General features: G+C 37.5%; 1 long non-coding RNA gene and 1 pseudogene across 1 annotated transcript in view; both read right to left on the bottom strand.

Annotated features, from left to right (window-relative positions):
- The window catches only part of LOC146463362 (uncharacterized), a 403,676-nt gene that overhangs the window by 347,561 nt on the left and 32,822 nt on the right, over nt 1-23,293 (bottom strand). The window lies entirely within an intron of this gene.
- Nucleotides 855-2,603, bottom strand: LOC146463364 (uncharacterized; annotated as a pseudogene).

Genomic DNA, 23,293 nt, shown 5'->3' with positions numbered 1-23,293 from the left:
ATAACTTTGAAACAGGGAAAAATATTTTAATTCGCAGACACGGTTTTGCATTTTATCAAATAACATCATTTTGCCAAATTTCAGCCCAATTCGACCCAGTGGTTGCTGAGTATGGCGACAACTAGGCGTGAAGCAAATTTCCTCAGGGGGAGATCAATTTTTCTTAACAATGGTCTATAACAGGTAAGGCGAAACAGATAGATTTTCGCCCCGGTCGTCCTTTAGACTGCAAGCAGTCCCATTCTGGTCAGTCGAGAGGGTGCGCTCACAGCGCAGCGAGACTGGAGCGAGGATGATTAAACGAGAAAAGACTCTCTCCCCAAGCCTCCCTCATTCATTCCCTCCAGTTTTTATCGCGCTCGGCTATTTCGCTCGACCTCTCGACTATCCAGGAAGAGACTGCTTGCAGTCTAGTCATCCTTCGGAGAAGACCGCTTTACGCGCAAGGTAATTTTTAAATAGCAAACAATTGACCAAGGTTTTGTTTAACAATACAATGTTAATTGAAACAACACAAAACTACTTTACAATAGTTTCAGTAATGAAGATTACAAAATGTTACAATTGACAATTTACACTACTCTACTATACTTACATTACAAAACTGACCAAGGCTAGTAATCACCAATTTGATCGTTTTGTGTGTTTTACCCATTTATTTCGCTTACATCTACTAATAAATAACTTGATTGTTGCTACTTCAAATTCTGACCAGGAAAAGACAAAACATGCCATTTCATGTCTTCCAATCTTCTATCTCTAGGTCTGGTTCTTGGATCTCCCGCACTCTGCTGATAATTTTGGAGCGGATTGGGCCCACCGAAGACGATGGCTTGTTGTCATACTCTCCTATCCACGCCTCTTGGTGATAGTAGGAGCCACGATCGCTCTCAGCGAGTAGCGTTGCTGAATTCTTCCCAAAGATTTCTTCGCTTTCTTTCGTCGCGGTTTCGATGAAGAAAACGGGTGTGACCTTTTTTTCTTTTTTGGAGGTATTAGTAAGCATACACATAAGAGGAGAATATTGTAACATTATACTTCATTATGTGGCCAAAGCTTTAACAGACATGAAATTAGATAAAGTACTAACTTCTTTGGATGTTGTTTGCAGATATGGAAGGCGGTTTGTGTTCCTCCTTTGTTGACTGGGTAGGTATTGAACGGAAAGCTTGAGAGAAAATTCCCTTCCCTTGTCAACTCTCAGCTGATCCCGGATTCCATAAGTCAGAACTGATTGCCTGTAGAAGAGTGCAAGTTGTTGTATGAATTCTGGTCATTACACGGCAGAAAAGTGGCATCTTGAGGAATATATAGCAGTTTTGAACAGTAGTAGTAGTAGAATGCACTATCAGTTTTCGGCGTTAATGGTTGAAACATAAACAATTGAATTTGTCACTGTTAAAGCTTGAAAAATTGCTTTTACTAGTTTGACAAGTTGTCCCATTTAGAATAGTGCAGTAAAAAGTTGGAATAACAACAACATGAAATAGTGATGAATAATAGATAAAAGTATTTACTAATAAATCAAGTAAGAATATCAAAATAACATAGTTATATGCCCTACATGTTATAAGGTTCTAACAATTCAAAATTATCTGTACTTCCAAAAATTCCCCCCCCCCCCCTACCCCTCAGGGAAATTTTTGGACTATTAAACATAACCAGGAAAAACATGCCTGAAAATGTGTTTATAAATTAGGAGGTTGTTTTTAACAGAAATTAAAGCATGGCTAATTAACAATCTTTCCACCGTAACCATCTGTTGCACATACATGAACAACGCAATACATTACAAGCTTTTTTATTTTGATTAATGTGAAGCTTGTCGCCAAAGTATTAAGCAGTATAAGGTATAGGGTTTGTCAGCTGCTCAGTCCTGTCCTGTCTTTGATAGTGATCGGCAGGGGCGACTCGAGCAAGTGAGAAGGCAATCCTTTTTTCAGCCACATGATGAATCTCATTACAACTGAAAAAATCCTTTCGTCATTTTTCTTCCTCATGTAGAGCCCACCTGAGCATGAATACCAAGAAGGGCTTTTAAGGAGATGTGAGATTATAATGGCATTGAAAAATAATGTATAAATGAATTTAATTTCGTTTAAGTTTTTAAAAGAAAAAAAGTCAGAAAGTGTTGATAGAGACAATTGGCCCTGCGTATTTTCTAAGGTCCCAACACCACACATGTACATACTGCCGCCTACACCTGAAGCATACCTCGTTGGCACCCTTTAAAACATAAGCTTGGAGCTTAAGTTGACTGGCAATAAAGTTCATTTGTCACTTCACTTCTTTATTTAGTTGCATGTATACGGTGCACATAGGTCATTCATAATGTTAAATAAGAAATTGCGGTTGGTGTACTGAACTTACCTTGTTTACCACGTCTTGCAAAATAACATCCAATGTCATGCAATCTCAATGTGTCATCATTGTGTCCAGATCTTCGTGATATACCATTTTCACATAAAAAACGTCTAACTGATCTATCGCTGAGGCCTCTTTGGTTCGGATAAAGACGCTGAAGAATTTCACTGATCCGTGGCATTGCTTCTGCCCTCATTCAGCACAAGCTGTGCGATGTATTCAGTGGGTATGTTTTCCATAAGCGAGGGAGATTCATTGACGGGTGACTGTGAAAAGCGTGGGAAGCTATGTCTTAAATTTGGCGACTAAAGTGAATTTTTTAGAATCTAGGAGTAGAACTGAAAACGAGGTCCATTAATCTATCGTACCAGATTGCACCTTACAGCGACCCATACAGAGAACTCGTCAGTGAACGCGACTGTTTGTTGCGTAGTTTGTCGATATTTGTGATTAAACAAGGAATCATTATAACAATGCCAAACAAGAAGCTTGAGTTTAGGAGAGGTAGTAAAAACCTTACAATTTCATGGAACGATGTGATTCTCCAAAGGTTGGCTACTTGTTTTCAGGAAGTCTTATTGAAAGCTACGTTCTTTTTTTGTTGAATTGCCGCCGCCAGCTTTACTTGTTTATTCTGACTCCAGCCAGTGCAATATTGCAGATCTTTATTAGTCGAACCGTGCGGCAAATATTTTTATCACGCTGGCTGAATGGATAAATTTATGCCATGCAATAGAGAATACAGCTAATCAGAAAGCTAGAAACCCGTTGCATATTCTGCGGTATGCAACGGGAAGTATTCCACAAAAAAATTCCCGGCGTTTCTTGCTTCCTACAAAGGCTTTTAAACATTTAATGAGCAGTACCTATTTCTATTTTTTTAATATTTTTTAATCAAAATTATGTACTTTCAAGTACATTGCCAATCTGTTGGATATTTTTTCACTGCTTTTATCAGAGGTCACCAAAGCGTATGTGACACAGGCTACCATGCAAGCGTGATTTAAGAGTTTGTATGGAGTTAAAATTAAATCGAAATTTAGACAACAATTTTCCCTAAAATACCCACAAAAAATATACTCAAGTCTGAAAAAGCTTACCCGGTGTGTTTTGCTGTGTTTTCAATGCCCTTCAGCGCTTCCAAACGCTGTTCTGAGCGGTTTATCTCTCAGCAGCTGGTCCACGTGCACTATGTTAATGCAAGGTAGGAAACTAAAAGTCGAATTTGAATAAAATTTGGGCCGTCATTTGAGGAGAACACTTCGAAAACCTCGCTAAAATTTGCTTGAAACTTAAGCACTCGCTTAACTGTCTCTCCATATGGCAAGAAGGATGATGTGCGGTCCTTCCTGGGCAGATAATTTTCGGCGAAATTTATTTATGGAGACACAGGCCTTCGTTGAAAACAAAGTTCATTTCAAATTGGGTGCCATTTTCGCCGCCGACAGAGCCGTGTCCCTGGAATGTTGGAACAAACTCACGGTCAAAATTAGGCACGAGTACTAAAATGTGCACAGCCGGGGAGCCTCTGGCACGTAACAAACCACACAAACCCCCTCCCGGCTAAGTGCGGTTTTGTACCAGTCAGCCGTGCTTGGCGTGACAGCAAGAAACGTCTCTTGAGAATATGAATTGACTTTTGTATTATTAACTTCGCAGACTTCGCAATTTTCCAACTCGTTAACTTACGAGTTGGCTTTTATTGAATAAAAGCTGACCGAAAGAAACTGAAAATTTGTCTTTGTATGCACGCTTGAACAAGTTTTGCAAAGTTGTTGTTTTGCCGAGAACGGCAATGATTTTTTAAAAAACGTGTAAGGTCAATGTTTTGCTCATTAAACCTTTTGTATTTCGAAGTTCTCATAACCGGTTTATTCCTTGCGAGCAGGAGGGCAGGAAGAAAAAATAATCTAAGTCGTTTGACCAGATCTGGCGATGAGTGTTTAGTCGTTTTCGGTAGGTCACAATCAATACAATCAAATTTTGGTACGAAGTTACATCAGCTGCAAGATGTAGTCACTTTCGTGGATGAGCAAATATGTCGAGGTAATTTGGTATAAGTTGTATATTTATTTATATTCTTATGTCACGTTAATGCGAACCTAGATCAATTATACCATATGCATATGGCAGGCTAACTGATGAACAAAATAATGTTTTACGCGTTACTGAAAAAGGCCACAACAAGGTCGGCTGGCTGGTACAGAACTGCACTTAGCCGGGAGGGGGTGTGTGTGGTTTGTTAAGTGCCAAAGGCTTCCCGTGGATCTCCCCGGCTGGGCCATTTTAGTACTCGTGCATAGGTTTGACCGTGAGTTTATTCCAACATTCCAGGGACACGGCTCTGTCGGCGGCAAAAAAGGCACCCGATTTGAAATGAACTTTGTTTTCAACGAAGGCCTGTGTCTCAATAAATGAACTCCTCCGTAAATGAGCTACCCAGGAGGGACCGCACATCATCCTTCTTGCCATATGGTGAGTCAGTTAAGCGAGAGCTTAAGTTTCAAGCTAATTTTAGCGAGGTTTTCGAAGTGCTCTCCTTAAATGACGGGCCAAATTCCATTGAAATTCGACTTGTAGTTTCCTGGCTACCTTGCATTAACATAATATAGTGATGCACGTGGACCAGCTGCTGAGAGATAAACCGCTCAAAACAGCGTTTGGAATCACTGAAGGGCATTGAAAACAAAGCAAAACACACCGGGTAAGCTTTTTCAGACTTAAGTATATTTTTTGTGGGTTTTTTAGGGAAAATTGTTGTCTAAATTTCGATTTAATTATAACTCCATACAAACTCTTAAATCACGCTTGCATGGTAGCCTGTGTCACATACGCTTTGGTGACCTGTGCTTTCATTTGCTGTCAAAGCATTAAAAAGTGAGGTTTTGTGTTAATTCAGTGAGTGGCATGGGATCAATTACCGTGAATATCCCACTCGCGACTTGATTTTTTTTTTTTTGTATACACACGAGCCTTTAGGCGAGTGTGTATACTAAATGGAAGTTTCACAAATCTTCAGCAGCCGAAGTCCACAATGTTGTGGCCGCCATGTTTGTCTTTAGCTTCGCACACCTCCCTCCACGGGTAGTTTTGGCTTTGTTCGCCTCTCTCAGCCCCCTTCCGGTTTTACCAGTTTTTGATCTGTCGATCTCTTAGTACGAAAGGTTTTATCAATTTTCCATTTTTCATTTATCATGACCGATTTCATCGATCTTGATCTTCACTATCTCGTAAAATCAAGGAATTGAATCTCAATTGGAAAGGTTTTATTGCAGGATTATCCGAAATTTGTTATCACTTTTCGTCGTATTTAATTTTCATACCTTAAGAAAACACGATTTAAAAATGTATCCTTATTGAGATTTCATTTTTAACGTTTTTCCTTGTAAAGAAATGAAAAATGGAAAATTGAAAATCAATGTTTCCATTTTCAATTTTAAGGAAAATCATTTGGACGGAATACGTGAACTTGTGCTCTTGCAATGACAACATATTGCCGACAACATGTGAAATAATATTTTCAATATATATTGGAGCTGCTTATACTAATTTTTTTTCTTTTGGATAGACGGCTTTTTTTTTTAATCGAGATTACATTGGAGATATCGACCATTCAGTTTATGGTAAATTCGAGACTTTTCAAAATGCAAAAAATGTACCCTCAAATCTCTTAGCGGATCGTCGCTCAAACTATGCATTTCTTGATTTGACTTATACAAATACACAAAGCAAGGATAACTCTTTACATCTGTATACAAATTTACCGAGTTTTCCTGAGAGACACTGGCCGGTTTGGTCTCAGATGTCACGTAAAAGGGAAACTACACTAAATGTTCTTTAGGCTCCCTCGCCGTTCTTACTTATTATTTAATATTTTCTTTATACATGAAATATTATTGTATTGTACGTTTGACAAACTTTCATAAATAAATAAATAAATAAATAAAGAGATTTATAAAAAGTTGATGTTACCTTTTTAAACACTTATATCCCCTGATCATAAACCATTGAAATTTTTAAACTTTCAGCGAATAAAGTTGTAGGTGTAATGTAAATTTGATAGCTGGTCTTCAATAGCAAAGTGTTTCCTTACTCGAGGAAGTGTTGGAGGAGATATATCAAACACTTGAGATTTTGTCTTATCAAATGATATCCACTGGCTTAAATTTGGCCTATAAAGATTTCGCTACCTGTTGTTTTAACAACTTCCCCCTGGAAATCCCATTCTCAGATATATTAATAATTCATTAAGATAGCTGAAAATCAATGGTTTCTCTCACGGTTGCGCCGGGGCCGGTTTGTGCGTGTCTCTCGTGTAAAGGAAAAAGAAACAATTGATTACTATTACAAGAGATTATGTTCATTTCTTCACCTTTAAAATTCATTAACGCATCTTATTCCACACACTTTTTGTTTTAGATTTCAAAGCATTCCCCAAAACGATTAGCACTAATAGTAATGATAATAATAATAATAATAATAATAATAATAATAATAATAATAATAATAATAATAATAATAATAAGGAATTTGTATGACGCTAAAACTATAAATATAACTCCTCCTATTTCATTCTTTTTCCCCTTTGTTTCTGATTTAGTTTTTTTTTTCTTCTTGTTTTTGGTTTTCGATGGAAAATCGCATTCCTGTTTGTTATTAGTAAAATGTGTTATCCACAAGTTAAGACAATTGTAATTTTCAACAAGATTTTTTATTAATTAACATCAGTTCATATCCTGTTTCCTGCATTGCAGATTATTTTAAAATTGCAAATAGACTACTTGCGATTAATACTGTATTTTGTTCCATGAAACATTTGCTGTCTTCAGATGCTTAACATTTTAAAGTAGTGTACTAACTCGATATATAACCACTTAGCTGACTGTTATGAATTACCCATGTTGCGGTTACATGAGTGATCATTCCATACTTCAAAGTAAATGTATTAAATAAAGGTCCAAGATACTTACCACCTGGTTTGTCACCAAATGTCCACAGGAAAGGAAAAGGTAAAAACAAAAAATTATTAGATAACCTTAATACTTACTTAATTGGGAATATCTTTCATTGAAGAATCGCAAACGCTCGAATAGCTTCTTAATGCAATGGAATAATTTATAATTTAGTTCCCTTCTCAATTCTGTGGTCTAATTGCTTCAGTGGTCCTGAAAATGATAGTGTTAACTACTAAGTCAATTTGTTCGTGTATTAACTAAAAGCTAAGAGACTGCCCGGTTTGTTCCCAGATGTCACGTGAAAGGGAAAGAACGACAAAGGTTCCTTAGGCTTCCTCGTCGTTCTTACACATTGTTTAATTCCTTCTTTATACATGAACTATTATTGCACTGTATGTGTGACAAACTTTAATAATTAAACAAACAAAAAAACGTGTACTAACTCGATATATAACCACTTAGCTGACTGTTATGAATTACCCATGTTGCGGTTACATGAGTGACCATTCCATACTTCAAAGTAAATGTATTAAATAAAGGTCCAAGATACTTACCACCTGGTTTGTCACCCAATGTCCACAGGAAAGGAAAAGGTAAAAACAAAAAATTATTAGATAACCTTAATACTTACTTAATTGGGAATATCTTTCATTGAAGAATCGCAAACGCTCGAATAGCTTCTTAATGCAATGGAATAATTTATAATTTAGTTCCCTTCTCAATTCTGTGGTCTAATTGCTTCAGTGGTCCTGAAAATGATAGTGTTAACTACTAAGTCAATTTGTTCGTGTATTAACTAAAAGTTAAGAGACTGCCCGGTTTGGTCCCAGATGTCACGTGAAAGGGAAAGAACGATAAAGGTTCCTTAGGCTTCCTCGTCGTTCTTACTCATTGTTTAATTCCTTCTTTATACATGAACTATTATTGCACTGTATGTGTGACAAACTTTAATAATTAAACAAACAAATAAACGACCTATTTAAAAAAGTTAATCATCGTGTTACCTATTTTAAAACTTGTATCCCCTAACCAATACCATTGACATTTATTATCTTTTAAAGCAAATAGGTAGCTGGCTCAAATTTCATCAATAAATATTTCGCTACAAATCGTTTTAGCAATTCTTTTACTCAATGCTGGAAATCCCGTTCTCAGATCTATTTATAATTCATTAAGATATCTACAAAATAATCGTTTTTCTCACGATTGTGCGTGTCTTTCGTGTAAAGGAAAAAGAAACCATTGATTACTACCACACGAGATTATGTTTTTTAATTCATCTTTAAAAATCATTAACGCATCTATACAATTTTTGTTTTGGGTTTTAGAGTCTTGCTTCAAAACGTTGAGCACAAATAATACACTCCTTTTATTTCATTCTATTTTCCCTTTTTTAGTTTGTTTGTTGTCTCTGATTTTCTTTTTTTCCCATTTCTCTTCATGGGAGATCACATTCCTGTTTGTTATTATTAAAGTGTGTTATCCACATGTTTAGAAAGTTGTAATTATTGAACAAAATTTCTGATTAATTAACATCAGTTCATTTCTAGCTTTCCAGATTGCTTTAATATTATGAAAAAGACTACCTGTGATCACTAGTGTGATTTTTTTTTTCATAAAACGTTTACTGTCTTCAAGATGGTGAACAATTACTCATTCAATATGTGGCCAGCCGTCATTTACAATTACATGAGTTACCACTTTATACTTCAACGTGGGTGTATTAAATGAAAATTAAAGGATACTTACTGCCTGGTTAGTCAAGACATGACCAGAAGAAAGGAAAAAGCAAAAATAAAAACTATGAGAAAACGTGGTTACTTACTTAACAGGAAATATTTATTGATATTAGGCATTGCAAGCCCTGGAATAGCTTCTTAATGCGGGGACCCCTTATAATTTAGTCCTCTTTATAATTATGTGGTATAATTGCTTCAATGTGTCAAGCAATGATGGCTTTAACTATTAATTCAGTTTGTACGTGTATTATGTAAAAGTAAGAGACACTGCATCGTTTGTTCCCAGATGTTCACATAAAAGGGAAAGAACCCTTTAGGTTCTTTGGGCTTCCTCGCCTTTATTTAACTTACCAGTTTATTTCTTTTTTATAAATGAAATATTATTGTATTGTATGTGTTACCAACTCAAATAAATAAATCAATAAATAAAGAACTATTTGAAAAGAGTTAAAGTTACCTATTTAAAAGGCACTTTTATCCTATGTTCAAAAACCATCAAAATTGACCAACTTTTAGCAGTTGAGGATATTTGATAGCTGGTCTTAAATAGCAAAGATTTTTCTTAACTCGAAGACGTGCTTGAGAGGATATATAAAAAACTGGAGATTGTGGCACATGATATCCACTCTCCCACTAGATATCGTTTTTAAAACTCTTGTTTTTCTTGTTGTTGTTGTTGTTTGTTTGTTTGTTTTGCTTCCTCTTTTTTTCAGAATCAGTAATAATTTTTCAAGATAGCTGGAAATAATAATTAATAATAATAATAATAATAATAATAATAATAATAATAATAATAATAATTTATTCGCTTATATTGCGCATTTTCCATGACAAGATGATCAAATGCGCATTACAATAATAATTACAAAAGCACAATATGTATATATATTAGGTGTGACAGCAGTATTGTTTATCTCACGATTGTACGTGTCACATTGGCGTAGATCGCGGCGTTTCCACCGCTAGACTTGATCAGGCGATGGTGTTAACTCTCTGTTGATCACTATAAGTAGCAACATGGTTGATGGCGATCGGTGCATTTTGATCCTTGGTTTGGTTATTAGTGATCGGAGAATTGCGATCGTTGTTTCTTAGGCTACACTGTTTGCAAAGAGGACCGCTGTCTTACTGATTGGCTGTTCAGTTGTTTTATTTTAAGCATTCGTGGCAAATCAATCGGGACACGCCAATTAAATTAGTTGCATGTGTCTTGTTCAAGACTGCAATAAGGCCTTGCACACGAGTTTCGTTAAAAGTCAAATATTATCGTCAAAAACACCGCTCTGAATAACCAAGTTTTGCAACAAAAGGGAATTGCAGAAACAGGTTTTGTGACTTTTTTTTATTTTTGTTTCAGCCTTAAATAATATTTTAACAGGAATCTTTATGCTATAATGTTTAAAATGTCCAAGAAACGAGCGACTCGATAGCAACAACTTGTCTTCTAACATCAGGGGCAAACAACGAGAACATTTAATCGAAACACTTAAAATGTTGTCTCCTGTGTTCCTAGACCGTTTCTAACCCTTTTGAGGATGAATTTGTATAACTCAGTTTGACCTGTTCGGATGCCTTAGCTGAAAGTTTCAATAACAGAAAATTTCAGGGAACGGAACTTTATTTTACTAGCTGTTGTTGGCTTTACAAAAATGTTAGCTGACGCTTTCTCGCATTTTTAACGACAATTCTGCCCCTTCGAAAACCAAGGGAATTAGTTTTCCAGTTTTACGAAATGTCGAAGTGAAATTTTAATGAAGAGAAGTTTAGAGTTTCGTTACTATCAAAGCCGAAATCTCCGGGAGATAAAGGCTCTTCGAAGAGAAATCCATCGAAATGAACCGTTGGGTTCCCTCTAACTACAATCGTGGACAAAACTGATAGTCAATCTCCAAATTCGAACACGACAATGATACGTCAACAACACAGCTACCCCTCCCCGTCATCAATGTTGCTTTACCGCTGAAAAAAAGGCTGGGTCATCGTCCGGCCTTCAAAGAAACATTGAGTTAGAGGAAGGGGGGAGTGAAGGTTTGGTACTTTCCAGGCGGTGTTTTCTTTAAATATATGCGCAAAATTCGCAGTTTTCTGAATGAGTTTTGTCCACGATTGTAGCTTACCGACTCACGGACAGTTGTAGAGCAGTTTTTGTCACTAGCGCCGCTGGCACGCGAATATGTTCTTCATGCTGTTTCAGTTTTAGGTATGTGTTGTGATATCGCTTAGTTTTTGGTTCCGGCCTGCGGTAATCGTATCAGTAGTGCCAAGGCCACTGCATTAGAAGTAGGTATAAAAGTTGATTGTTCACGGGTACACTTCACTTCACTTCACCTTTTGCTACTATATGTCCTACTATATTAAATGTGTGTTTGCAACCTACGTCTCCGGTTCTTGATAGAGAACTATAATGTGCTCTCAGAAGTGCTGGAGTGCTGAATCAGCTATCTCAGCCATATTCCCAACAAACCAGGTCGGTTGAAAAAGAAAACCTATATCACCCGCTAGTCAAAACCAACATGGCGGAGCTCGCTGGTTTACCGATTCCTACCATGGGTTGGCATTCACCTGACGTTCTACAAGCATTCAAGAAGTTTAAAGTTCGATGTGAACGTTACTTCTCCGGCCCGCTGAAAGAAAAATCGGAGGATGAGCAAATAAGCTACGTGTTTATCTGTTCGGGAGACGATGGCATCGAACTAGTTTCCACGATGAATTTTTCGCGCCACTGACAAGTCGAACCGTTAACATCCACTGGACGCGCTCGAGAATTACCTTTCTCCAATTTTCGACTAGCAAGGAACAGACTCAGAACATCGAGGAAGAACCCGAGGAGTCAGTCGATTCATTTGTGAAGAAAATCCGAATTCGTGTGGAAGAATGTCATTTTACGGATCCAGATGAGCATATTATTGATGCCCTTTTTTCTCAAAAATGACGTTACTCTTTCCCTTGATACTGCTCTGCACATTGCAAGAACTAAAGAAGTCACAAGAACACAAGTGAAAGGAAGTTCAGTTGACGTTTCTACTCGTGTTGGTGCACTCAAGCACGGTCAAGCTTCTTCAAAAGCAAGTGGTACTCCCAGCAAGTCCCGCGGTCCCATCATTCGTTTGTGTGGACGTTGTGGTACGGAGCGTGATATTTCTCAGCGATCTTTATGCCCAGGTTATGGAGTAACTTGTGGTGCAAGTGGTAGAGAGAATTATTGGAGAAAAGTCTATCGCGCATCAAAATTTAACCAAAAGAAACAAAAAGACAAGTATTGGCCGGGCAAGGCATTCCAAGGCACCGAAAAGAAAACCGTATGCAGAGGAGCATCTTTATAACCTTGAAGTTCATGATAAAATTGCAGACGACTGTGAAGAGTTATTCTCAGACCAGCTGTATTTTCATACTTTATCAATTGACCAGGTTACAAAAGAAGATACCCAAGCCATCCTAGAGATAGAAGTGGAGTGTGATCAGTGCAAGAAATGGCTTTTGTGCAAGGTCTACACCGATGCTAAGGGGAACGTCATTTCCTTAAACACCTACAAGTAATTTTTACCAGGTTCAGCGTGTAACCGTTATGGTATTCCCACTGACTTGCCACTATCTAGCACAGTTATATCTGCACTTGGTGGACACAGCGCCCTCAAGGAACCCTTGAAGAAAGAGCTGGACTCACGGTCGAACAAGGAATCTTAGCGAAGGTCACCGAGCCAACTAATTGGGTTACAAAATAAAATAAATAAATAAATAAAATAAATAGGAATTTCAGTGGAATCCACGGAGTGGCTCTTCTCTCCACTGTTTCCAGGTCGAATTGGAATTTGGAATTTGGAACTGGAATTTTCCCACTAACTCTCTTGTCTGTATTACAAAGAGTACTGGTGCATTGCGTCTTTGTCTGGATCTTGAGCACCTCAACTAAGCCATCAAGAGGCCACACTTCTTTACACCTACGCTAGAAGATGTTCTCCCAAAGCTTAATGGCGCAAAATGTTTCTCAATCATGGACGTGTACAGTGGTTATTGTAACCTTAAGCTATACGAGAAAAGTTCTCTCTGTACCACCTTCAACTCGCTGCTCGGAAGGTACAGATTCCTGAGACTACTCTTCGGAGTAGGTTGTGCGCAAGACATTTTTAAAAGAAAGGTTGATAAAATTTTTGGCGATTCACCATGTGTAACTGGAATCGCAGGTGACATTGTTGTACATGGCTACAACAGTGACTTAAGCGACCAGATGAAAACCTTCCTGCTGTTCTCCAACGCGCACGTGAGACTGGTCTGCTCTTTAACTTGGATAAATGCAAATTGAGGTGCACCCGTATTCCCTTCTTTGGCCATATTGTTGATGCTGATGGTGTTCATCCTGATCCACGATAAATTGCCTCCTTTCTATCCATGGACCCATCATCCAGCCTTGCAGGCCTTGAGTCGCTTAATTACCAACCTGGCAACTGCAGCAGCTGAAGTCTGGGAACAGACTAAGAAGAGAAGTGAGTTCATTGGGGGTCCAGAACACCAATATGCTTCAGACCAGATCAAACAACTAATCACAGATCCTACAGCGCTGTAATACTTAGGGTGCACAATCCGTAAAAATTCAAGTTGACGCCTCGCACAAGAGGTTAGGAGCAGTTCCCTTACAAGCTAAAGGGAGATGCTGCCGGCGACCTCTCTCTGGAATGAGTTGCAGCCTTCGCTCAAACTTAGCCCTTCCGTGACGGTGTTCAAGGACTTACTTAGGCAAAAACTTCTTGATGACTGTTTTACTTAATCCACTAGCTTTATCTTCTTTTATTATTGTCTTGTACTTAGTTGCAATTTTAAATTGACTCTGACTAACCCCGTGGGGACGAGCCAATAAAGTATGTATGTATGTATGTATGTATGTATGTATGTATGTATGTATGTATGTATGTATGTATGTATGTATGTATGTATGTAACGGTATGGAAAAATTTCATTATTATGCTTTCGGCAGGCTCGCTGTGGTGGAATCTGACCAAAAACCTCTTGACGCTATATTCATAGAGCACCTGGCAAGCGTACCTCCTCACATTGCAAGGCTGACGCTGCGCGTACAGTAGTATGATGCACAAATCAAGTATGTCCCTGGAAAGGACATACCTGTCAGCCCCTGTCACAGTGATGCAGTACGAGAACTAGATTTGTCTGTTCATAAGGTCTTCGTCCATCTCAATGAGAGCCCAGCAAGGCTGGGTCACATACATGAAGAAGACCGCCAAGGATCTAACCCTGTCAGCTTTGCGTGAAATCATCATGAGTGGTTGACCTGAGAAGAGATATGACTGCCCTGCCTATCTTAATGCCTACTGGAACTATCATGATGAGCTGACTGTTGCGGATGGTTTCATCCTTAAAGGACCACGTATCATCATTCCAAAGTCGCTATAGCCTGATGTTTTGCGGCAACTACATTATGCCCAGCAGTGAGCTGAGAGATACAAGCTCATAGCTAAGGGGTCAGTGTTCTGGGCAAACATCAATAAAGACATCGATGAAATGGTTAAGAGTTGCCCGCCGTGTCAGCGTCACCAGCAGTTGAATGTTAAGGAACCCCTGCTGCCTCATGATTTCTTCTACTGAAACAACACTGACTACTTGTCAGTAACTGATTATTACAGCAAATTTCACATGGAGAAAAGTCATCCACAGTCATTGCACAGCTGAAGTCTGTCTTCGAAGAACACGGAATTCCTCGCAAACCTGTCACAGACGACGGTTTCCAGTACACATCTGTGTCTGCTGCCTTTCGAGATTTCAGCCATAGTTATGGGTTTAGTCACGTCACATGAAGCCCCCTGTATCCTCAGTCTAACGGTTTTAGTGAGAGGACGGTGCAGACTGTGAAAGGTCTTCTACAAAAATGTAAGGAGTCTAGCCTCATGTGGCAATGCTCTGTCTCCGTAGCACCTCTCTCCGTCACGATTTATCATCACCTGCAGAACTTCTGAATGGCCGAGTGTATCAGAAAAACCTGCCAGCTGTCTCAAAGCTCTCATTCTATGTGAATGGAGACATTTATGCTAAGCTCCAAGTCAGACAGGACAAGCAGAAAGAGCAATATGATAAAACAACCAAGCGGCCACTCCATGTGTTCTTCCCAGAATACCTTGTTTGCATTTTCAATCCAACCAGTTGTAAATGGGAGCCAGGTATTGTCCAGGATGTGGCAGATGGCCCACACTCTTACTTTGTAGCCACTGGGAAAGGTGGAACACTTGAAAGAAACCCTCGCCATCCCTGCAGGACTGAAGAGTCTTTTCAGTTCTCCCGAAGTGATGTCCCTGAGGATATTCCTATTGCTGATTCTGCCTTACAAGCGGATGACCATAAAGAATGTGGAGAAAGCGGTGACTCTGTTTCCCCCGAAAATGCTGCCTGTTTTTCTGCTGAACCAGAATCTGTCTTCAAGCTTGACTGCAAACACTACTCCCGCCCCGCCATGTCGTATCTCCAGTAGGAAAGTTAAATCTCCAGAGAGACTGAACTTGTGAGCATGCAATATGTATCATATTCTAGGCATTTAAATGCTTTGAACTGTGGAACATTTACTTGTTATAGTTTGTATTTTCTTTGTTTTCTTTGGAAACGGGGAGATGTCGTAATATCGCTTAGTTTCCGCTTCCGGCCTGCGGTAATCGTATCAGTAGTGCCAAGGCCACTATATTGGAAGTAGGTATAAAAGTTGATTACTCACGTGGACACTTCACTTCGCTTCACCTTTTGCTGCTATATGTCCAACTATATTAAACGTGTGTGTTTGCAACCTACGACTACGCTTCTTGATCGAGAACTACAACAGTATATACTGTGCAAACAAAGCAAATTTAAGCGTAATTTCTGATTTTGTTTGTTATTATCCCGATTGAGAAGAAATATCAAATCTGTTTCATCAAGTTTTCCAACACATGAAAAACAATAGACGGACTAGGTATCAGTTTTCTCCTGTTTGGAGATCCTCATGAAACTAACTAACATTTGTTTTTGAAATATTACACGCGCGCTCTCATGTTAAACGTTAATTTGTTTGCTCAATGATGGGAAAGAAGCATACTTTGTCTTCGACTTAACGTACAATAAAGAGAACGTATTGTAAAGAATAAGACAACATAAATTATTTATATTTTAATCAGATATAAAAGATCCGTTATTTAATAAAAGCAAACAAACAAAGCAAAAAAAAAGTGTTTAGTGTACTGAATGGGAAGAAAAAGACACTTACAATCTGATTTGTCCGTAAAAGACCACGGGGGAGAGAAAAACAAAGAAAACAAATCATTATTAGTAACGCTTACTACTTGAGCAATCTTAGGGTGATTTTTGTTAATAATTATCTTATTCCTAAGGCCAACATTATTCAAATTTAAAAATTGTGCGCAAATAGAGCTTTTAGGGTGACAGAGGTATGTATCAATAAATGCCTCTATTGAGGAACAACTTTAAACTAAAGAAGTCTTTTTGAAACTACCTGATTTTAATGCGACAACACACCAATAAATGTGCCATCTGGTTTGTTTCCACGAGTGGCTCACTTATTTGGAGATTCAGTGCTGCCAATTATTAATTAACCACTTGCTTCTAATATTATTATTTAGATTAATGTAATCATTGATAAATAAGTAGTCAAACAATAAAATTAGCAGATAAGCAATTTAAAATAACCATCGTGAGAAAAATAACAAGAAATGCTTAAAAGAAGAGGGGGGACGGAAGGAAAAGAGTTGATTACTGTTTCTATATTCACCTCCCCTTTTTGCCACTCTATACAACTCACAATTGCACTGACCTTGGAAGACGGGACTAAAGTAATAGCTATTTCTTGTCTATGGCGCTTTCATTAGATCATGTGTTGTTAGCTGCCTCTTTTTAGCTCTGTGGTAGATCAATTCTATAAGTAAAACTCAGCTATTTGTCATGATAAATACAAGCGTACGGGCCAAGGTAATGAAAGGGGGGAGGATGCAGCCCTCTCCCCTCCCGTACTAGTCGAGCCAAGTGGTTTGTGTTCGGGTACGGAATTCCTCTCGCTCGAAATAATTATTTGTACGCAGTTTTTGTGAAGAGATGAAAAACAACTCTATGCTGAATGAAAGATAATAGTAGAATAACTTGCTTGCCGAGAACAGATGTTTACACGTATTATTCATTTATTCATTGATTCATTCACTCATTCATCCGTTCAACAAGAAAAAGTACTCTTCTCGTGGATTGAGTTTAGCCTCTATATTATCCCCCACTGTACAGAAACCTGGCAAGATCTAGTCTTGAAAAATTAAAGCCACGGTAACACCTCCCAAAAACAAATCTCAGATACACTGTTGGCAGAGCCAAACACCACAGTTTCGGGAATGCATTGTCGACAAAAGGAAGCACTTGACTAGCCATAAAAAACACGCCATTTACGAGTTGCGGTACAAAGCTTTTCATATGAAAATTAGTTCGTTTCTTCATAAAAAAAAAAAACTTTGCAAAGTGAACGTTTACTTGTAAGCATCATCGCACTGCATGTTCATGACGAACTCTAGATAATCTAGAGTTACATTATACTTATAAAAGGGTGCAAATAAATGTTATACTGCAAGCACTAAGGGCAGAAATGATGGATCGGCAGGGAACTTTCATCCACTACTTATTTTCTATAAAAAGGGCTTGTTGCTCCCCTCTATCTGGATGCCCAGAAAGGCTTATAAAAAACTTGAAAAGATTGCACAACCCATTACTGACAACGAAACAGAACATTACTCAGTTCAGATTCTTTACGTTAAAACTAACACTAGTTGTATTCTTATTCTTATCTTGTATTATAATTGTGCCTGGGAAGTAAAATAACAAATAAACAAGATCCTAAAACGAATAAAAAACTTCAAAGGATATCACGCAAGTTTGACCTTCCTACACAATGGATGGTTAGTTGGCCACTTGCACTAAAACGTCACATGACCCGTGAGTCCCCAAAAGAATATGTTGATTTAAATTATTGATGATCCCATATTTGATTGTCAGGATCTTTTTACGGCCACCATGTAGGAAGGTATTGAATTCACCCTTCAACATGGCGGCCTAAAAAATTCAACCTAATTTCACTTTGATAAATGTTTTTCATTTATGCTCATTTTTATTGAGGGCAATATAAAGCTCATTTCTTTTATACCTGCTTCCAAAAACTTATTTTGAAAAACTATTTGATATTCATGTCTTTAAAAAAAATTAAAACAGGTCACGTGACTTGATAGAAATTCAGGAATATTTTTACATCATTCAAATTGCCCAGATGGAAACCTTAATATTATATTTGGAACATTGCGCCTTACTCATATGTGAAAAATCACGACTCTCTTTTCAGGAAAACGAGGTCACGTGATCCTTTAATGTGATTGTCTTACTATAGTGTATCCGACATGTCGCGCTCAAGAATTTTTCTCGGGGAAGGATAAAAGAAAGAAAGAAAGACAAAAGAAAACAGAGACCAAACCAAAACAAAGCAAAAAAATCAAGGGCTACGGGAGAGCGGAGCTCTAACCAGAGGACGAGTGAGGGCCCAGCCTCGGTGCCGGTAGCTTATTTTACCAGAAGTGAGAAACGGAGGACTACCTGGATTACAGACTCACACGGAAACATGATTGAAAGAGAACTATTTGGGGCCTTGTCATACACGCGAGCAGTTTAATATTTAGATTGCGTTAATGCAAGTTGAAGCACGAAGTTCTTAAACAATGTTTAATTAAGAAAACGTTCCATGCACTTACATTCTGATTTATCCCCAGATATCCCATGCAATTGCAACAAATATTTCGTTGGGTAACTTTCTACTCTAACTTACAAATGCTGTTAACTTTATAAACACAGTATGCATTATCTAAACATTGTTTATGCCAGTTCGGGACTAGCTATCACACTATACAAACTCAAATGTAATTTAGTACACAGCAGTGTGCTTGTGGGAATTTCTGTTCTTTTCTGTCTCACGTTGACAAAAATATGCACTTAATAATGTGCAGAATGAACGCCCAGCATTAATTGCACGCTTCGGTGATATCTTGGTTGAGGAATAAATACACCACAAGCTTCTTCATGGAAGTGCATGTCGTGTATCTTCGGTACTTTTGTTCTAAATGCCGGCGGTGCTTGTCGTGATAGAAATTTCGGTTTCCTGATTTTAGACCCTATTTTTACACTACGATGTTAGCCCTGCAGATATATATGGATTATCAAAAAATTATAAGTCAAGTTTTATTGTGGACTACAATTCAATGAAAAGCTATACCGTACACAGCTGTTTGGACGAAGGTTGTCCAAATCAACTGCGGAAGCGCACCCGACAATGCCGAATACCCAATAAATTTCAATAAAAGTTCAGAATCCATAATGCCCGCCATCTCAAGTCTTCGCTGTATGGTCAAGGTATTATGGATTCTGAACTTTTATTAAAATTTGTTGGATATTTCTCAGGCTACCTTTCGGCATTGTCGCGTACGCCTTTACGCTTGTTTTGGACAACCTTTGTCGAAACAGTTGTATGTTTACATGTCTTTTTGTGATTTTGGCCATTCTAGATACATTTTCGCCGTTTCGAATTGTCCATAATTTTTTGGGGTAGACCCGTATCTCCTCCGAGCTGATTTAGTGCATCCCTCACAACTGATTTTCATAACAAAGTTACTTTGAGAATGATGCATTATTTAAAGTGACACAGGCATATCCGGAAAAAGGAAATCCGAGTGCTCCTATCAGGACTCGAACCTAAGACATTCCGATTACTAGTTTGGATGCTCTACTACTGAGCTACAGGAGACTCGTAGGAGGAAAAGGCCATTAAACTAGGTTCATGGTACAATTTGTTGAAATAAAAGTAGTGGGAGCATTGAATTAAGAAAAGGTACTTACCAACTTCATTGCCAGCAAGCACATAACAGAAATAAAAGAATCAATAAGAATATAAGTTAGTACAAAAATGTTTTTTTTTTTTTTCTCATTTAACGAATCTATCAAGGGTGTGTGTGCGTGTCCCTCCATTTTTTTTTCTCTGGTTCATATTACAGTTGACTGAATGATGAAACGGAAATCAGCCCACGGTAGATTAAGATAGATTAAGAATAACATTGATACAATTTTTCCGAAAAGGTACATGTGGAAAGGAAAACGAAAGAACAAAATATCGGGAATGGTTTCAAAGAGCTATTGTAATTGCTTATTATATTGTCTCTAAACAACTAATCATGTTATTGAGCGACAACATTGTTAGTTCTCTAAAAACACCATTTTAGCCTATTAGTGCAATAATAATTCCAACCCCCTAAATACCCCTTTTTTTTACTTTTTCTATATTGTTAGACATTGACTAGATTTGCCCGTTGAAAAAGCCTCCACGAAAGAAAATTATCAACACCTATTTGTTTGAGATTGCTTCGATAAAAATTATTAAGTAAAAAGCAAAAAGACACTTACGACCTGGTTTGTCCATATATTCCACATGAAAGGAAAATAACAAAAAACAACCATGAGTGTAAACTTTTCGCTGTAAATAGAATATTTGTTCTGTTAAAAAAGATTACCACAAATACAAATTTCACTGTTTTTTTTTTATTCCATTTTAATTATTTGTGCTTTACACTAATTATGAGTAATTGGACCAATGATAGGAATTATTCATATGCATGTCATTTTCTGTAACATCCATCGAGAAGTAAGAGTAAATTGTGACAGTGATAATGCCTTATTTATTAATTAATTAATTAATTTATTTATTTATTTATTTATTTATTTATTTATTTATTTGTTATTCCTTTAACTCATTTATTCACTCATTTATGTTTGTTTATTTTTCGGTTATCTACGTGTTTCCCTTTGTTGTCCCCTTTATAGAAAGGTATAGTATTCAGTCAACATTAGGAGAAAACAGCTTAATTGGGATGACTCAACGGACACCCACGTAAATGCCCCTCTGAAATCAGTGTTATAAGGAGCCGATGACCCTGGTGTCATCTATGAAATTACTTAAGCCCAACACAATTCTTGAAGAAACTCATCAGGCTAGATAACTGAACAGTCGATTTAAATGTTCTTACAACATGCGCATTTATCGCAATAATCAATACCTTCAAAAGCCTATTTAAGGCTTGTGACACTTTTCATGCTTTTCAAGTTTTGATAAAGATGGCTGACAGTCATCGAAACTGTCAGCATAAATAAGACTTTAATATAAGACTGGCTATGTTGTAAGAACATTTAAATCGACAGCCCAACACAATGTTAGTAACTTCCTTGTCAAGTTAGCTTTTCTGGGTTTTAGATGATACTGCACTCTCAAGTATTGTAGTCAAGTCTCCAGATCGGCGTCGTTTTAAAAATCGTGTATTGGACAATTTGTGATAGTTTTAACCAAATCAAATTGCGCTCGGTGAAAGTTCGCTTACGACCTGCTTACGATGGAGAACTCAGTTGACTAATGTCTCCAGGCTACGAAGTAAGAAAGCTATCAAGAAAGTGGCTGTGACTAGCCTGGAGATACCTCGCTAACACTTTGTTCACAACCGAGACCCTGTGAAATATTTCGTGCTGAATGATAAGAGATGGTTTCACAGAGGAATACCAAAATGACCACAATTTAGTTTTACCGTATTCCGTCTTCTTAGCCAGCTATGAATTGCCATCTCGCATTTTCTTACTTATTAGAGAGATTTAGCATCGCGTATGCATGAAACGCGAACGACAAAAATGACCACGTGACCACGATTTTCCCACCATTTTTCGAGTTAGCCGGTTGCCGTTTCTACGTGAAAACAGGCTATTTCGCGTTTGCCGTCTACGAGAGGACTACGTAAGTATTTCTTCCTTTTTTTTCTTATACATGTAAGTATTTAATTGTTGAAAACAAGTACCCAAAAATTATTCTGGAAGGTCATACTAGGACAAATTAAGTTTCGTGTTTAAAAATCCTTCATAACTCACTCCTTACCGCACTTTTCTTCATGAACTCACCAAAGTGAGTTGCAAGACAGCTTCATCGAAACTCGTAAAATTAAACCTAAAGTCAAAAGGTTCACGCTATTTTACGTGAAACGTGAAACGGCAAGGTAACGTTTGCCCTTTCACGTAAACGCGGTCTAAATCTTTCTATTGTCGGTTATTGAATGTAACTTGAACATTGCAGTTCACCGGTATTATTCCTATAATGTGATGTGCTAGCCATACATCATTGGACACTTTCAGTCCAGAAAAGTACGATTGAATCGCGGAACTAATCACAGTTCACACATGAATAAGTTAAGTGTTCTGGTGCGAAAAAATAACAGTTTTGCAATTTCGCTTACCAATAACATTAAAAAAAGTCGGAATAGAACTGAAGTGAGACTTGACTTTGAAAAAGGCAAAGAATATACCAAAGAATATAAAATGATAACTACTCTAAAAAACATCTTGCAAACGTAATATATAGGTAGGCAAGAAACAGACAGAAAAGTATCGTAATATTTCGTTTCTTATTACCAGATCATTATCACATGTGACAGGACAAACAGTGCGCAAAACTAATAATTAGGGTCACTAGGAAGGTGATAAAGAATAACAGTTACATCGTTAACTATTAGAAAATGTTACCGCTAAATTAAAACAATATAAGTTCTTGGGCAGCCTTGACGCTAACGTTGAGTGAGCGTTTGAGTTTTTTTAAAATTAACATAACACACATGCAGTAATAGACCGTAATAGTTGTATAGTTTAAAATAACTTGATGCAGTGATCATTTTTTCTGACATTTGATGAGTTTTTTGAAATCAAGATTTCACATAAAAGAGAAAATTTTGATTTTCTCTATACAACTTTTTAACCTATTATCAAAGATTTTTTCCCATTGGTTTTTAAACAAAAGACGGAACTTTTAGGGATTTGAGCTACTCAACTCTTACAACTCGTTGGCGAACTTAGAAAAATATATGAGAGTGTTATTAAGTAAACCATTTTTGTCATAGCTGAATGTCATTGAGCTACGATAAGAACACATTTTTGTTAAAAAACTGCTGGAATAACGCACCAATCAGTCAAAGAGCTTCTAATCTGGGGAAAGTACAGATTTTTTTTAAGTACAAACCGTTAGAATAATATTTCTGTTTGACGTTCGAACGTTTGGATTTAAAACCATTTCTGGTGTTAGCTTATAAGGGTCAATCCCCATCAAGTCGTGTGAAATGGATGATCATGCAGAGTCTTACTTGCATGGGCCATGAT

Source organism: Pavona decussata, unplaced genomic scaffold (genome assembly GCF_977016875.1).
Source record: "Pavona decussata unplaced genomic scaffold, jaPavDecu1.1 SCAFFOLD_178, whole genome shotgun sequence".
In the NCBI taxonomy this organism is placed as follows: domain Eukaryota; kingdom Metazoa; phylum Cnidaria; class Anthozoa; order Scleractinia; family Agariciidae; genus Pavona; species Pavona decussata.
This window is presented reverse-complemented; position numbering and strand designations above follow the sequence as displayed.